Raw genomic sequence first — 6687 nt, forward strand, 5'->3', positions numbered from 1 at the left:
AATGCTTTGCCGACAAGTGCTCTTGCGCCAATGTGGTGACCACATATGCCTCCGTGTATCTCTGCCAACAGCTTTTGTCCGTCTTCCCGGTGAATACACTTCAATTTCACACCGTTGAGTCTTCTTCTATACAGTGTCTTGTCGACAAACTGGTGCATACTTGACTGCCAGGCTACTCTTTCCGCTTCTTCTTGCTCTTCGGGAAGTTCTCCTGTCTGAAGGAAACGGACAATCTGCTGCGCCCATGTTGGAGCTTGTGGCTCGACAACAAGGACTAAAGGCAACTCTGCTGCTGCGGGAACATCCGCTTCTACAGCAAGAACCTGCGGCTCTGCCGGAGCTTGACGTTCCCCGACAAGCTTGCCGGGGCAAAACTTGTCGGGAGCTTCTGCTTCAACGGAACAAACCCTAGGGCTTGCTGGAGCATCTTGCTCCTTAGCGCTCTTGGTGTTGGTCTCAGCTACTGCGGGAACATCCGCTTCTACGGCGAGAAGCTACGTCTCTGCCGGAGCTTGACGTTCCCCGACAAGCTTGCCGGGGCAAAACTTGCCGGGAGCTTCTGCTTCAATGGAACAAACCCTAGGGCTTGCCGGAGCAGACTGCTCCTCAGCGCCTTCGGCGTTGATCTTAGGGACTTTTTTGGCGGCGGCTTCGGGAAGCTCTGCCGGCAGGTAGTCACCAGGAATCAACTTCCTCTTCTTGGTCTGTCCAGTTGATGGTGTTACGGACGGTTGAGTCAGCTTGAGCACAAAGATCCCTGGTTCCACAGGTAGCTTAAGTGCGGCGCACTTTGACAGGCCATCAGCAATGGCGTTCTGAGCTCTTGGAACGTGCTCCATTTGTAAACCGTCAAAGCGCTCTTCTAGCTTTCTCACTTCGTCGACGTAAGCTTCCATCAACGGACTCTGATAATTCTTGTTTACTTGGCGGACGACAAGCTGTGAGTCACCCCTGACAATGAGCTTCTTGATCCCAAGGTCTGCCGCGATCCTGAGACCGGCAAGCAATCCCTCATACTCTGCAGTATTGTTTGTTGCTTGCTCCTTGGGAAAGTGCATCTGGACTACGTACTTGAGGTGCTCTCCGGTGGGTGCGATAAGCAGCACACCAGCACTGGCGCCTTGCAGCGAAAAGGCACCATCAAAGTACATCAGCCACTCTTTGCTTTCTTCATCTGGTGTTGCCGTCCATTCTGCTATAAATTCTGCCAATACTCTGCTCTGGATAGTTGAAGTACTTTCAAACTTGAGGCCAAAGCTCGACAGTTCCAGTGCCCACTCAACAATCCTGCCTGTCGCTTCTGGATTCTGTAATATCCTCTTCAGCGGAAAGCGAGTGACAACTGTAATCTCATGTGCTTGGAAGTAATTGCGCAGCTTTCTCGAGGCCATGAGAAGGCCGAAAAGCAATTTCTGCACACCAGAATACCTTGACCTAGCCCCCTGCAGGAGGGAGCTGACAAAGTAAACTGGGCGCTGCACCATTTTCTTCTGTGTCTCCTCGTGCATCTGCGCAGATCCATCTTTGTCGGGACCAGAGCTTGCCGGGGAAGCCCCCTGCTTGTCGCTGGATGTGCTTGCCGTGGTTGCGGGCTCGTCATCTCCCTCCCTCTCTGCTACTAACGCAGCACTAACCACTTGATTTGTTGCCGCTATATACAGCAGCAACTTCTCTTGTGGCTTAGGTGCGACAAGTATTGGAGGGAGGACAGGCATCTCTTCAGGTCTTGCAGCGCAGCCTCCGCTTCCGGAGCCCATCTCATTGGGCCTGCCTTTTTCAATAATTTGAAAAATGGCAGGGCGCGCTCAGCAGACCGAGAGATAAACCTGCTGAGAGCAGCCACACAACCGGCAAGTCTCTGTACATCCTTGACACGCTTGGGTGCTTCAATCTGCTCAATGGCCTTGATCTTGTCGGGATTGGCTTCAATCCCCCGCTGAGATACGAAGAACCCGAGAAGCTTGCCGGAAGGAACTCCAAACACACACTTCTCTGGGTTGAGCTTGAGGCTGATCTTGCGCAGATTTGCAAAGGTTTCGTCCAAATCTTGAATCAGAGTTGCCCTGTCCTTGCTCTTGACCACTATATCATCCATGTAGGCTTCCACATTTCTGTGTATTTGCGGCTCAAGGGCGACATGGACTACTCTTGCAAATGTTGAACCAGCATTTTTTAATCCGAAAGGCATTCGTACGAAACAGTACGTGCCACATGGAGTAATAAATGCGGTCTTCTCCTCATCCTCTTCTGCCATGAATATCTGATGATATCCTGAATATGCGTCAAGAAATGAAAGCAAATCACATCCGGCTGTGGAGTCAACAATCTGGTCAATGCGCGGCAAAGGAAATGGGTCTTTGGGACAAGCTTTGTTAACATCGGTAAAATCGATACAAAGTCTCCATTTCCCATTTTCCTTGCGCACGACTACAGGATTGGCCAACCACGTGGGATGGAGCACTCCTCTGACAAGGCCTGCTGCTTCCAATTTCTTGATCTCTTCTGCTATGAACTCTTGGCGCTCCACTGCTTGTTTCCTAACCTTCTGCTTGACGGGCCGCGCATGAGGACAAACGGCAAGGTGGTGCTCAATCACTTTCCTGGGAACACCGGGGATGTCAGACGGTTGCCACGCAAACACGTCGACATTCGCCCGCAGGAAAGCAATGAGCGCGCTTTCCTATTTAGGGTCGAGAGTGGCACTGATGGTGAAGGTACCACCAGTGCCGTCCTCCTTGGCGAACACCTTTGTCGTCTCTGGCGGAGCTGCCATCGTCTTCTTACACTTGCCGGTGGAGCTCGATGGTGCGTCCTCGACGGCAGCACAGCACTCCGAAGAGGTGCGCTTGCCGGAGTGGGCACTAGAACTCTTGCCGGACTTGGTCTTCTTCCCCCCGGGAGCTTCAGCGGCAAGTGACTCACGCTCTGACGCGGCCGCTGCTTCCCGGTAGATCTTGTCGGCACAGATAAAAGCATCTTTCTTGTCGCTAGGGACAGAGATGACGCTTATTGGCCCTGGCATCTTTAGCATGTTATATGCGTAGTGAGAGGCTGCCATGAACTTGGCGAGTGCTGGACGGCCAAGTATCCCATTGTAAGGCAATGGAATGTCGGTGACGTCAAACGTGACCCTCTCAGTCCTGAAGTTCAGCTCGCTGCCAAATGTTACGGGCAGCGTGACTTTCCCCTTCGGCTTGCTCCTTCCTGGGTTGATTCCTTGGAATGTGCCGGTCTCTTCGAGCTCGCTGTCAGGGATTTGGAGTTTCTGGAGTACAGCGGAGGAGATCAGGTTCAAGCCGGCCCCGCCGTCAACTAACATCTTAGTGACCTTGAGGTTGCGGATAGTTGGTGAAACCAACATCGGCAGGCACCCGACCGCAGTTGTGCGATCAGGGTGGTCCTCAATGTCAAAGATGATAGGCGTGCTGGACCATTTCAGAAGTTTGCGCGATTCGACAGGTGGTTCCGCTGCATTGACTTCCCGTACCCACTGCTTGAGTTGGCGGTGTGAAGTGTGCAGAGAAGCACCGCCGTCAACGCACAAGACCTCTGTGGCTTTTTGAAACTCCTGTTCACTGGTCTCAACATCATCCGTGTCTTCGTCGTCGTCATCTTCATCGTTGTCGCGGCCGCGGGGAGGCCTGTCTCCTTGCCGCTGCTTGGCCTTGCCGCGGCGTCCTCCCCGTCCGGCGCGCTTCTTGCCGGATTCTCCAGCACCCCCTTGGGCCTTCTCCTTGTCGCGCCGCTCGTACTCAGCTTTTTGCTGCTGGACAAGCTGCTCGACTTTCTTGCAGCTCTGGAGGTCATGGCCCTTGGTGCGGTGAATCTTGCAGTATTGCTTGTCGGAGCCGTCCTACTTGTCGGCGGCCGCCACAACCTGGCAGTTGGTGCACGCGGCAACCTCCTTGCCGAGGCTACCAACTTTGGCCTTCTTGGCGCCACCTTCATGCCGGACTGCTCAACAACTAGCACCTCTTTGCCTTTCTTCTTCCTGCTCCGCCGCCGGTTTTTCTTTGTCGGGGCAGCATCCTCACTGTCAGATCCTTCTGCTCCGGTCTTCTCTCCGGGGAGTTTCCTCCCTTCCTCAGCACGTGCACACTTGTCGGCCAGGGCATACAGCTCACTGACGTCTCTGATCCTGCGCATCGCCATCTCCTCCCTCATCCTGCGGTTACGCACGTTCTGATGAAACGCGCTGATGACCGCGGCGGGGTGGACGTCTGGGATGTTATACTGTACACGGCTGAACCTCTGAATGTATTTGCACAGGGGTTCTCCCTCCTTCTGGGCGAGCAGATGAAGGTCACTCTCTTGGCCAGGAGGTTTGTGGCCGCCTGTAAATGCGCCGACAAACTGATGGCATAGATCAGCCCAGGAGGATATGGAGTTGTCCGGCAAATGCATGAGCCAGGACCTGACGTTGGGCTTGAGCACCAGCGGGAAGTAGTTGGCAAGGATCTTGTCGTCCCGCCCCCCGGCAGCCTGCACCGTGATGGTGTAGATGCTGAGGAACTCCGACGGATGCGTCTTGCCGTCTTACTTCTCTGGTACATCTGGTTTGAAATTCTTCGTGCTGGGCCAGTGGACTTGCCGCAGCTCACGAGTGAACGCAGGGCAACCTACCGCGTACGGCAAGTCGCCTGGTTCCCCTGGCGCATGCATGTCGACAGAGGGCCCAGCGCGCTGGTCTGATTGACGCCGCGCTTCTCTTCGCCGCTCGATGCGAGTACGAGCGTCCTCTTGCTGTCGTTCTTGAAGAACTTGGCGCTGATCGCGACGAGCTCGCAGATCTGACGATGCGGTGGAGTCGCTGTCGAGGTGGATCCGGCGAGTCGGCGATCTCGGCCTTTGGGGCGGAGAGTGCAAAGTAGTTGCACTTCCACCAGTCTTGTCGTCTCCGACTCATGCTTGGCTGGCTTGCCGCGGCTGCGACGTGCTTGGTTGCCGCGGAGTGTCGCCGTTGGCGAAGCCGATGAGACTCTGGATGGTTGCCCTCCAATCGTCGATCTTGTCCGCCGTTGGAGGGTAGTCTAGGAGCAGCTGAGCTCGCGCCAAAGCTTCGGCTGCAGTGGCGGAGGGTGGTGGCGAACGGTGCGAGGAGCGGGATATGCTCGGACTTCTAACCACGTTAGAAGGAGCAATATCCTGTCCAGGCGACCGTGCCTCGCTCGTGCCAGCATGTTGGCGTGCATGGTGGTCCTGAGCGCTCCGAGATCCACCAGCCCGATCTTGGTCTAGCAAACGCATGGTACCATGAGTACCATGACGCTGCCGGTCCCGTGCCTCCTGAGACAGGCACGGTGCATGTACGGACGCTGAGGTCTAGGAGTGCGCCCGGTCGTCGTGGGAGCCGGCTACGCCGCCGATGGGCAACGCAGCCTCGCCCTTGGTCCTGGCAGCACCGTGAGCTCCCTCGTCTGCGCCCGTTCTTCCGCCGGCACTCGTCCCACCAGCCGTTTGTCCCGGCGGTGGTGGGCAAGGCACGGACGGAGCAGCCGCCTCTGAAACCTTCTTCTTTGGCGGCATGTTGATGAAGATCTAGCTCGCAAGAACGCCGGATCTGGTTCGCACAACTCCAGCGCCCCCTACCTGGCGCGCCAAAGATGCCGGGGTACTGATCCACGGGCACCTATGGGACCGGCGGACCGGGTCCCTTTCGGTTCGGCGGGGGCGGAGGTCGTGCAAAGAGCAAATCGAGGTGATACGCGCGAGCGATTTACCCAGGTTCGGGCCGCACGGATGCGTAAAACCCTACTCCTGCTTTGTGGTTCGGGCCGCTGCCGTTGTCTTGTCGCGCCCGGGAGCTTGTCGCTCACCGGGCCTTGCCGGGGCGCGTGGTGCGCCGCGGCAAGTTCCTTGCAATGCCTTAGGCGGCCTTCCCGGCAAGCTCCTCTTGCCGGGGTCTTGTCTTCTTGGTTTGGACACTTTGTTCTTGAATGGCTCCAAAGGAACCACGGAGGACCTTGGCGGTCACCCGGCAAGCCTTGCCGCGGGATGCTGCGACTGCCCGTGCACAAGTTCGGGATACTAGGGTACCCCTACTCTAGTACACCGACACTTTGTTTCGGTGCAAATGGGTCCATATGACACGAGGCGGGGTAACGGAAGACCCGCAGTACGGAATGACAACAGTGGATCTCAACAATCTTGCGTATGCAGACGAACTATTCGTCCTAGCCAATGATGTGGCACATGTTTTCTATGTGAAGGACATGTCTACCAAGCCGAGAAAAAGAAAAGATAAGGAAGCGAATGCATCGTACGATGAGCCAAAGCGGCACATAGTTCTTTCTGGGAAGAGAAACATCGTGAGAGTGGATGACAAGACAGACATGTCAGGAGATTATGAAAAGTTTGATGAAATTGCTCCATTCACAGTGAATATTGACCCGAGTATCCAGTTAAATGATGAAAATTTTCCATGGCTACGGCGCAAAGAGACACACGCGAAGAAAAAGTTTCACACCCGAAGATCTGGGATGTGATCGGCTTCACTATCATCACTTTCTTTTGTGTTTCACACCCAGGAGGGAATCTCTGTAATAGTTAGGGTAGCTAGTTATGTGTTTTGGCATTTGAAACGCGAAGAAATTTTATGTGCAAGCAAACTCTTTCATGCATTTACTGATTTTTTCAGCTAAATGACCCTGAAATTGAAAAGCATTTCAAATGAACTCAGAAAATATT

Source organism: Triticum urartu, chromosome 2A (assembly GCF_056163025.1).
Source record: "Triticum urartu cultivar PI428250 chromosome 2A, HENAU_Tu73, whole genome shotgun sequence".
Classification (NCBI taxonomy): domain Eukaryota; kingdom Viridiplantae; phylum Streptophyta; class Magnoliopsida; order Poales; family Poaceae; genus Triticum; species Triticum urartu.